This window comes from Lissotriton helveticus, chromosome 6 (assembly GCF_964261635.1).
Source record: "Lissotriton helveticus chromosome 6, aLisHel1.1, whole genome shotgun sequence".
NCBI lineage: Eukaryota > Metazoa > Chordata > Amphibia > Caudata > Salamandridae > Lissotriton > Lissotriton helveticus.
The window spans coordinates 624,078,145-624,090,581 of record NC_136067.1 but is presented as its reverse complement, the minus strand read 5'-3'; positions in this window follow the sequence as shown (position 1 = coordinate 624,090,581).

The window sequence follows — 12,437 nt, the reverse complement described above, 5'->3', positions numbered from 1 at the left end:
AGAATCCAAAAGTGAATGTTGCCCAGAGGCCGGCCTGGCTGGGGGCAAAGTTAGAGGGGAGGAGGTAAGGGTATCAGCGGTTAATCGCTGAGATAAAATGGTTCGAGGAATCAACCCATCACGAGGGTCACCCAGTGTTGGGCTGACAATCGACGGTGCGAGTAAGACCCCAAGATCGTCGGATAACCGGAGTGGTGATCTAGAGGGTTGATGACGACCAACCGAGGCAGAGGAGGATCTGAGGTTGCCAGAGGGGGAGGGACTCAGGGAGGTAGAGGGACTATCGATTGAGAGAGGGAGGGAGCTAGCTAATCTCAGTAGAGAAGTGGTGGCTGTATAGGGGTCAGCGGAGTTGCTGTGTACCAGTTTCTTAAGGGAGGGGTAGATCAGGGACAGCTTACCAAGGTTGACATTGGAGGCTTGTATTTGAATGATCCCATTATTGTAGAGGGTGATATTGTTGGTGGCCTTCGGACCATGAGGAGTTTTTTTAGACCCAGATATTCGCAGCTTAGAGTAGAGCACTTTCCTAGTGTAGAATATAAGGTCGTTCACCTTGTTACCCTTGTAAGTACAGAAATAGGGGTCCGAAACTAGAGTTTCTCTGCTAGCTTTGAGGATTCAATGTTTGACATTTTTTGCCGCCTTCTTGATGACGGTGGCTGGGTAGTTGATGAGGAAGGCGTTGTTACAGTTAGGATCCGGACTTAACTTCATTTTAAACTGAGTCTCCTTCTTCGCCGCCGATGGTTGGAGGTAGAAGGAGTTTGACTTTGGTAATATATATATATATATATATATTCACTGAAAAAACCATAGGTTTTACACCAGTTATAGTTAGCTGGAAGTTTTACTCGCATAAAACCATTGAAATTCCCACGTTATAGTTAGTTGGACTCACTATAACTTGCGAGTGCAATGCACTGCTGATGACGTCACATATTACATCACTCATGACATGGTCAGTGACATCACTCATGACATCACTGATGACACCATCCAGTGAATGTGTGTCTTTCTGAAAAATAAATATGTGTTACATATGTATATGTAAAAGTTGATGGAAGAATAAATGTTTAAATAGGTGTTTACATGGATGTTTTTAAAATAAAAAATTGATTGGTTAACTGGTTTATTAAGTGTATCTTAGTGAATACATATATTAGAGAGTAATGTTTAAATATTCAAATATATGTATTAGTGTTTCACTTTGTGTATAAGTGCTGCATGGGTTGGTGAGTAGCTACATGTGTGTGTATATGGGTTATTAGATGTTTTTCTTAGTATCAGTATGAGTGTTTGTATGGTTTGGTGGGGGTATTACTTAGCACATACATGCATGAATAACTGACTCTCTCTTTGTATGTGTTTTGAAGACAGCATATGTGCAGGACTGTATGGGTGGATGAGTGTGTATATGTGTGTGTTAGTGAGTGAATGACTGTCTCAATAGTGTCTTTATCAGTAACTACATATGTTTTAATCTAGTATATGTGAATATTGATGTATATAAGTGAGTATATGTGAGAGTGAGGGATTGTAGAAGTTCCTGTTTAAATTAGTATGTGTTTCTATAAGTGATTGTTTAAGAGAGTAAGTATGTGTAAGTTTCCTTAGAAGTAAAGTGGTAGTGTGTGTATAGCTGTATATGCAAATAAATGGATGTTCAATAGTTTATTTACATGTGTGAGTATGTGTGAGAGTATCTATTGGATGACTGTCGGTGTGTAAGAGGATGTATAGGTGTATCACTACATATGATGAGTGAGTATATGTATGAGTGACTATATAGAACTGTTGGTGAATGAGTGGATGTGTATATAGATGTTGGAATTATTGAATTGGTTGTTATAACTGGTATGGGTATCTCCATTTTTTTGAAAATTGTAGTTTCTATTTTTGAATATGTGTTTCAAGGGTTACATCACAGTGAAAGGAGGTCTGTCACTCTGTCACAAGGATGGTGTCATCAGTGATGTCATGAGTGATGTCACTGACTATGTCATGAGGGATGTAATATGTGACATCATCAGCAGTGCATTGCACGCGCAAGTTATAGTGAGTCCAACTAACTATAACGTGGGAATTTCAATGGTTTTATGCGAGTAAAACTCCCAGCTAACTATAACTGGTGTAAAACCTATCGTTTTTTCAGTGAATTTAATAGGTTTTTTAAACTCTAATTCCTAACTATAACTGGGGTGAAACATATGTTTTTTCAGTGAATTTCATAGGTTTTTTAATAGCAAATATCTATAGGTATGAAAGTAATAATTTTTATAACAAATTTTAAATTGTGTAAATATATATTTTTTTAATTGTTTGCCCCGGTACGCGCCCTGGGGCGCTCCCGGGGCGCGTACCGGTGAACGTACAGGTGAGCGTAATGCTACGGAGCGCCCCGGGGCGCGTACCGGGGAGCGTCCCGAGAGCGCTATTCCCGCGAACGAAAACAACATCATGACGTTTCGCGTAGTCGCGTGATGCGTCATATGACGCACTGCGTAAGCGCACCCGGAAGCACGCGATCGCATACGATCGAGCAACGTGTCGACTCGCTTACGCGTCGCGCCCCGGGACGCGCCCCGGGGCGCGTAGCGGAAGCCCGTCGGGTCATGTGATCTGAAAATAACACTTTTCATTGGTGCAGATCAATTTTGGTTTCCAAATGATGAAAGCTTGGATCATGTGACTTGAAAATAACACTTTTCATTGGTCCAGAACACTTTTGTTTTCCAAATGAGGAAAGCCCCCTACTTTTTTCCTTATTCTGACTTTGTCCTTTGACTGAGGAAGACCTGTTTCGAGTTCTATCTCAGAAAATGGCTACAGTAGTATCAGCAGCTGGAGCATCTGGCCCACCACCACCACCACCACCATCTAAAAGACCACCAGAAGATTATATTGGTGGTGAACAGGAAGAGGAGGAGGATGAGGAAGAGGAGGCACAGACAAGAGAGTTCCTGCCAGAAGATAAACAGCCCTACAAACCCAAAGAGCACTTTGTATGGCAGTTCTACAAACTCCCAAGGGGTTTTAAAAAAGTAAACGCAGCAAAGGTGTTTGCTTAATTTGTGGTGCTGAGCTATCCAGGGGGAACCCTAACAAAAAGTATTCCTTCGGGAATCATACGATGATTCGCCACATGATGCGTTGGCATCCAAACAACTACTCTAATGCAGAGTTAAGGGACCTCTGCAGTAAACTACCCCCATCAACGTCTCGACGCTCAACATCAAAACAACCCACTCCATCGGGTTCGGGGGCAAGAGACACATTGGCTGCTATCCAACCAAAGTTTAATGATTACAAAATGGTATGCAAATATTGTAACAAGTTACTTGCTTATGGTGAGCAAAGCATTGAACTTATCATGGTTTCTGGTGATAATCATAAGTGTCCAAAAAAACTAATTTTTCCTGATTTTTTCATGCTCCAGTTGAGCCATTTACAATTCCCTGTTTTTTGTTTCTCCCCATAAAAAATACAAAAAAATATAAAAGTGTTCAGAAAAGCCAAAAAAAGTACAAAATGTTCAAAAAAACATTAAAAAAATATAAAACAACAAAAAGAAGAAAAAAAACAGTTCTTTTTAGAACTACCTTTACTTTATAAAAATAAACCTATATTTTTAAAGAATCTGTGTCAATCTTTTTTCTGCAGGGTACGCGTACCGGTACGTGCACCAGGGCGCGCACCGGGGAGCGCACCAAAAAAAAAGAAAAAAAAAATTAATGAAGGAGTTAGCATGAGGGAAGAATACAAAGAGAGTAATGTTAAGAGAAAGAGAGCTAGAGGGAGAAACACAGAGGGATTGTTTACTACATAGTTAAAAACAGACAAAGTGTAATAGGGTGAAAATGAGAAAAGTAAAATCACTAAAGGAGCGAAAGAAGGGAAGAGAGAGGAAGAACACTAAACTAGAGATAGTGGGAGAATGTGAGTGGGTGTTGAAAGAAAAAGATAGGACAGAAAAAAATTGAGAATGAACGGTAGTGGCGTAACTGGGATAAATGAAGAACGGTGAGGGAGGGTAAGAAAAGACCAGTTAGTATAAGTAAAGAGGGGTGAAAGATAGTGAAAAATTGAATTAGGATAAGAGATGGGGAGTGACAAACACAAAGGACAGAGAAAATAAAGGTAACAGTACCTGAATGGGTTTGAGTGAAATAGCAAACAAAGATAAGTAATGCAGTTTTTGTGAGTTATAGGGAGTCAGTGGGTGTAGGTCGGGGTGTCGGTGTGTAAGGTGTTTCTGTGGTTGTGGCTGTGTGGGGTGTTTCGGTGTGGGTGGAGGTGAGGGTGTGTGAGATATGTGTGAGGGGTGTGTGGGTGTGGGGGGTATATGTGTGAGATGTATGTGTGTGTATAGAATGTGTGTGTGTATGTGAAGTGTGTGTGTGGGGGGATTTTTTTCTGTGTATGAGGTGTGTGTGTGGTGTGTGTGTGGGGTGTATGTCAGAAGTGTGTGTATGTGTTGGGAGGGGGATGAGGTGTGTGTGTAGGAGTAAGGTAAATAATTAAGAAAAACAGAATGAGTGAAGAAGCAAAGGAAGGGAACAGAGGGTAGGTGAAGTAAAGAATAGGGACTGAAAGAAGTGGAATATGAGAGGGGAAATAGGGAAATTGGAGTAAACATGGAGAATAAGAATAAGTGAGGGAAGCAGAGTAAAGAAACAGGAGTGAGGTTGGTTGAGAAAATATTAGTGAGCTTAAAGCAAAGGGTGATGACAAACTACATTTTTTAGTCACACTTACCATATAATAAATGTAACTTTAATTACATTTTTTTACTACACTTTGTATCTGTGAAAGAGAGAAGAAAAAATAAGTTATAATTAGTAAAATATGCATTTTAAATTAAAAGGTACAAATGAAGAGGTTAAAAATCATAACAGTGTATCTAGAAATAAAGTAAGAGTGAAGGACACAGAAAGGGAAATAAAGTAAGGTAGAAGGATAAAAAGAGAAAAAAAGAAATAGAATGAGAGCAAATTACTAAGAGTAAGGCATATAGATTCACTGACACAGAGGTAGAGACGAACAGAGAAATGAACTGAAGGTAAGAAAGATACTAAAACAATGTGAGTTAGCAAAACTAAATCAGGAAACAGTAGTAAGTAAAAAGATAATGACTGAGACAGAAAACAGTCTAATTAAGGATGCATTTAGAAGAATGAGGAATAGAAGATAACTGAGAGTAAGTGAAGAACAGTCATAGAATGAAAGGATGAAGGGAGAGATAATAATATACAACGGTTGAGGGAAATGGAGTGAGGAAGTTAGTAGAGAGAGACACTAAGAGAAAAACTGAGTGAGGTGGAGTACAATGAGTGAGAAAAGGAAATGAGTAAGGGATCAAAAAAAGGAAAGAGAGGAGAAGACGACTAAAACTGTGGTACTGAGAGAAAATATTTGGTGATGAAAGTAAAGAGAAGGACATTGAAAGAAAGGAAATGAGGGCTAGTAATGGAACCAGAGTAAAAGAAATGGGATGAAGAACGATGAGAGAGGAGCAGTGAAGTTGTTGTAAAAGAAATGATAGAAGGTAGATAAACACAAGTGAACATAACACAAGGAGAGTGAGGCACTGAGGACATAGAAGTAGTGAACGAAAAATAGATAGAAAAGGTCAAAAGTAAGGAGCAAACAAAGATAAGCGAGGGAGAGTGGGTGATTTATAGTGATAGAGTGCGATAATACTGCTGAGTGAGTAAACAGGAATTACTAAAAGAGCAAAGGAGGAAAATACGGAAAAGGGAAGTAAAGCAGAGAGACTGAAAGCTGAAAAGTTATGCAAGGGAGAGAGGGGATGCAGACAGTTGAAATGAGAATGAGGGCTTGTCAAAGAAGTGGAGTAAAAGAACAGGGGTTACAGAGAGTGAGAGAAAGACATTATAAGTGAGTTAAAAGAGCTCAAAGAGGATGGAAAAAGGAAAGTGAGTGTCAGAGAATGGGAATACAATTTAATTTACACAATCCAAAGTATAGAATAACTTGTACAACATGTTACATAGTTTATTTTTGCTGTTCTCAGAATATATTGAATTTCACTTAAAACAGTGAGTTCAAATTACTCTTCATATGACAGCGGGAAAAAAAAACACAATCTAAAAGATTGTGTTTTAAAAAAAACTTTAGATACTGACAAATGACAAATGTACACTAATCTTTCATTGACTTACTTTTCCTTGAGGCCAAATAGTATGTCATGGAGGTCCTTTTCTGATTGCAAAGTACTTTGCTGTTCAGTAAAAAATCAATTTCATCGACTTTCTAGAAGAAAAACTCCAAGAACATCTGAAATATTTTCAATATTTTCATATACTCCTTTTTTTCAGTCATGACTCTTTACTCATTCCTGCACCTTTCCATTTGGCCAAATAGTGTCAGATGTATGAGTATATATCAGTACTCCTCCCGTCTTCATAGGCCAATTACCCTTTACCTAAATTTTGGCTGTAAAAACACTAGATATGAATTTATAAAGCCAAAAGGCAAACGTTGTTTGAAAGTCAAATGAGTGTCGTTACATTGGGTCCAACCTTTAGAAGTTTTTAAATAGCATGTGTAATGCCCTGATGTTGTAGAAGGAACGTCATGAAAAATAATAGCTACAGTTGCAAAGGTTCTTCCTGATATCGATAACTGAGAAGCCACAACATTTTTAATAGAAGTTGTCAATTTAGTTCCATCAGGTCTACATCATTGGAACATTAAAATGACATAGTGACCATAATTTTGTAGAAATAATGTGGACAGCATTGCAGACTTACATTGGGTACACACCATATTGTGATCCGCTGCTTTAACTAGATTATTAAAAGGCACTGATTTGCAGTCTGGTAAATTCAAATATATATATCTTTCAGAGTCTATTCTAGTAGTACTTGATGAAGCACAGTTATTACAGTAATGTTGCCATTGATAAGAAAGGTTAAAAAGATTTTTTATATCTACTCCTTCATCTTGCAATACATCAAACATATACATTAAAAATTCCTGACAATCCTGCTGAAATTGATTTTGACCTGAACATATGTCTAGAAGATTTCTAATTTCTGAAACACTTTCTATTTTTGCTCTATCACTACTACATTTCTCTAACACAGAATTCAATAAACAGCACAATGTTTGTTCCCGATTTTCGACAATCTGTTTTTGTCAATTTTGAAGAAAAAAAACAACATTAACTACTACATTAGCATAGCAGTTGACACCAGAACTGTTTTCAAACTGAAATCCAACAACATCCTCAACAGAATCCTTTTTCCTTCTGCTTACAATTACAGTTTCATCTACTTTTTGTCTTTTTGCTACTACCTCACTGCAATTACTCTCATTTCTTCTTTTTCTGCCTACCACACGTTTTTCAATCAGAGGATATTGAGGCAAATGTGGAGCATACTCTCTTCTTAACCTATTGTATTCTTTAACACAATCTAGATCAGCACAAATCTTTGTTTCATCACACTCAATCAAGTACAATCCTGATAAAGTTCTGACTCGTGATAAAGCCACATATGCCATACCCTCTTTAAACACGGAACTTCCAATGTTCACCAAAGCACTATCTACACTTAAACCTTGAGATTTATGAATTGTCACCGCATATGCCAAACAAATAGGAAACTGTTTTCGGCGAACATATAAGTCTTTCACGAGCAAAAAATCTAGCTGAACAACGACAAATTTGTTCTATTTCATCAATGCCATCAAATTTAATTTTTTAAATTTCAATTCCATCTCTAATTTCTAATTCACAAAACCAACTACATTTACCAGACCTCTTTCAACATTTAAATTTCTTCTCAAAATGACACGACAATTCAAACACACATTCAGAGTCTTTTCAAAACCAGCAGTTTTAGATATACTCTTCTCTAATGAATCCAATTTTGATTTCAAATTTTCAGACAAAACAATTGTTGCTCCCATATGCTCTATTTTATCTGTAGCTTCCAGTTCCACCATCTCTTCATTTTCTAAATTTAACATTTTGTTGTTGAACATGGAACATTCTTTCAGAGTTGGCATCAAACATATGGCAGATTTCCTCTCGTTAATTTTCTTAAAAATATTCTCTGGAAGAATGTTTTCATTTGGGTACAAATTTGAAATTAACCGTCCATGTAAAGCTTCTTTCCCTTGCTGACTTACTTTTCCAATCCTTACATCTTGTAAAATATTTTTATAAACTTCATCCTTTGCCTGCCGCATATTTTGAAGCAGTTCTGCATATTTGACGTTTAACCATATATTAACGTTTCCAATGCTTCCTAAGCACTTCCTGGTATCTTCATGTGTGAGCATTTTGAACACAGGTTATCCTTTCACTGGAGTCAACTGCAGAAGATCTCCAAAAACAATAATATGTTTTCCTCCAAATAAGACATCATAGTCTGTTCTAAGAATTTCTTGCATTCTCAAATGCACAAAAGCAAGCATTATATTTGACACCATGCTTACTTCATCAATGATAAGAAGTTTCATTTTCTTCAGGACTCTCGAAACTTCCGAACACGCATCTCCAGATAGCTTGTGATACTCTATTTGTTATCATGCTCCACTGGCAGCATCAGTAAACGATGTAAAGTAATCCCTTTAATGTTATGTGCTGCCAGCCCAGTTGGAGCGGTAACAACACAAGACAGCGGTGATTCAGTCCTTTTCTGCAAATAAGTTGCAATTGCTTTAATCAGAAAACTTTTTCCAGTTCCCGCTTCTCCACTCACGTACATTTGGACAGGCTTAAATGATGTACATGAGCACTCTTTTTTCTCATGACTGAATCCATGTTCAATCTGTTCTGTGACTTCGTCATATATCTGTTTCTGCTCAAAGTTTAGTTGTTTCACCAAATCTTCTAAGTTAACTTCATCATCTTGAGCTTGTTCCATAGCTCTTTCCACCTCATCCATGGCAGTGGCAGCTTCATTTTGGATAATTGGTCCTCCAAGTGGATCCTGACTCAATGAAGCAGAACTCTGACTGTCTTGGGAACTGTCTCTAGCAATCTCTGCAGCAATTGTGGCTTCTTGCTCTATTTCTTCGTTCAACATTTGCAGATAATTTGGAAAAACAGGACATTCTATGGTATCCTTGGTTGCATTAAAAGAATCTTCGTATAAGAGAAAATCTCCAAGTAGTTCCTCTTCTGTACGCCATGGCTTAAAGAGTTGCAAAAGAGCCAAATAGTAAAATTCCCTTTTCTCTGGATTTTCGCAACTCAATTTTCGATGATTAATCAAATGGCATTTTTTCTGTCTCACTAGACATCCTTCACACCCAATGATAGCATATATTCCATTGTTAATATCTTCTCTGATGGTTCTCTTATAAATATAGTTTTGCAGAACTTCATACAAACAAACGTTCTCAAGATGACTACTTCTATTTGGATAGTATGTATCCAACATGTTGGTCTTCAAAATATCTGTACTTTCCAGTTCTTTCTCCGCCAAATACTCTATTTCTTGTACAGATTTCAAAACTCGATTTCGTGTTGCAGCAAGACCTAGACTCACCCAAATGATGGTTCTAGATTTGGCATAGAGACTTGCTGATGACAATCGATCAGAACATTCATATGCTCCAATTTCTCGATGCGACAACATCTTCAGACTGTAACTGTATAATTTCTTGCTTAGACTATTTTCATGTGAAATGTCCTCCCACATTTCCTTCAGTTCTGTCTTTTCTTTTTTTGTGATGTAAGACGTCACATATCGAGCCACAGCAATAGAGTTGTCAGCAACAAATTGAATATCCATGTTAGCATTCCACATGGACAAAATCACTGGGTTTTAGTCGTTGATGTACTTGGACTCTTCGTTTCTTTTTAAATTGTATGTATTTTTTGGTGATTTCCTCATAACACTATGTCGCAGAGAAGACATAAAATTATTTACTCTTCCTTTAGAAATCACTGGTCGTGGAAAGGCGAAACGACATTTTGTGTAGAACTTGTCCTTGTTTCTGAATTTTCGTCAACAGTACTTTCCACAACGATGGGATTGAAATCGTAAAACTTGTTGCCTTAAACTATTTTCTTCGGTAGTTTTCAGAACAGCACATGTTGAATACTCTTCAATGAAGCTCATCACTGTTTCATCCGAATCTGTTCCAAATTTGGGTGCATCTTTAATCCACAACAACATATGTATATGAGGAGCACCTCTCGCTTGATACTCCTTTCTCCAAAAGAAATCCAAAACCTCTCCAAGGGGAGGATTTTTTTTGTTGGTAATAAAAGACATCATAGCTTCAAATCTATGATTGAAATATCTGCATACATTCACTAGATCCAAAGAACACAGTTCTCCAGGTGTTTTGAATTCTATATTTTGTATATTTGCATTTGCCTCTCGTAGAAATTGGTGTAAGTCGTCCCATGCATACTCGGCACAGCTAAGAGTGAGGAACCATGTAGGAGTTCCTAAGTTTCTTAGCATACATTTCAATTCCCCATGACGACGGTACCAATACTCGTTTGTACCACGCTGACATGCCATGAGATTGATTAGATGAGATTCCAAAATATTATCTTGCAGATTCACTTTCTCCATAAAGTCCCTCGCCGAAACATTTTGCAGATGTGCTCCACTTTTCAGTATATGGTTTACTGCATAAGAAAGCCCAGACAAGTCACTTTCATACAGTAGATGAAACAAATAGGGAATGCATTGACGAAACCTTGGATCTTCAGCATATAATCTTACAGTTCGATATTCAGATGCAGGAATTTGAAGTGGTCGATCATCATATCGTCCACCTCGACCTGTTGGAAATAGCTGTGGAAAACAACGAGCTTCCAAACTTTCTTCCCATACACTAACGGGACTTCCTTTTGCTGCTTTCATTTGAAACAATTCAATTGCATTCCCCATTACTTCTTTGGAATGCAAAGGATGAACAGTATAATGTTCATATATTTCTTCACTTCTAGAGACATCAACTTTTTCAATTTCGCCGCCTGAACAATCACTGTCTTCATCTGCAGCTGTTTCCTCTGCTGCAACATAAACATGTTTGTAATACTCATTGTTTTTGACTAAATACAACGTTGCCTTTTTGACTTTCCTAACATCCACTAAATCTTGCCAGATTTTTTTACTCTTTGTGGGAACCCCATTAACTAGAATAACTAAAGGTTCCTCTTCTACTTTTTCTATACCAATTGTATCAATATTTTTTTTGAAAATCTAGAGGCAAATAAACAACTCTTCCCTTTAATCCTCTCTGCAAATCTGTAGGAGGCAATTTCCCTATCTTAGGCTCCATGCGAACAATTGCCTGAAAAGGGTGGACACATTGAATCAAAATAGACTCATATGTATTTAAATCCATCAATTCAGGGGGAATGTCTACCAACTCCAGATTAATATGAACAGCTCTAGCAGGCATTCTGTTTTGATTTAATTTATCATAACAATACAAATACGCTGATCAGAACTCAAATCAAAACAATTCTCCACCCACAAATAAGTTGCAAAATCTTTCCACTCATAATTATTCACCTTTTCACTTTTTACGTATAAATCAACTAATCTAGTTTGATGCTTATAATGACTTCGTCGACAACACACACAAGTAAAATTCAGCCTTTCACTTGATTTCACCTTAAACCTGGTAATTTCCTGCTCAAACTTTTCTGTACTTAAAATCTGTACATTGTCTTCCACATTACCTTGAATTGCTGTGTCAATTTCTACACTATCCTCTTTTTTATCAAAATAACAAATCTCAATTTCTTCACAAATCTTCTTCACATCTAATTCAGTTCCATGCAAAAGAGCACTGTTTAATTGTTTAAGCTTAAGTGCTGGACTTTTTGCATAATACAACATTCTCACTAATTTCCTCATTATAGTATGATGCACTGCTAACATCCTAAAATGATGAAAAACACTCTGACAGACTTTTCTAGAAAGACAAGCCAGTGAATGGCCTTGCAAACCTGTCTTTTCTCTCACTCTGCAAGGATCTAAGTCTTGCAACAACTTCACTTTCTGCTTTAGACTTTTCTTACTATATGTACGTAAGAAATTACAAAACAAATCAATTGATTCCTGTCGCACACTACAAATACGACTACACTTCCAAGTGTACACTGGACCCTTAGTACGTCTCCCTAAAACTCCATCAGATAACACCTCTTCTGGTTCTCTAGGCACAAGTTTCTCTTTTTCAATCGGACAACCGTCTTTCACTTCATACGCTCGACCACTGGTGTCAACTGCATGCACTAAATCATTCTCCTGGAAGTAACTCTCCTCATTAAAAAATGGCTCACAACTTGAACTGTGCATCCATTTTCCAGAAAAATCTTTACAAAAATTAGTCCGATTAATTACTCTTTTCCATCTACTGTTTGATTTGAAAACATCAATTGTCTTGTTAAGTGTCCTAATTCTATTGATTATTAAAATAAATAA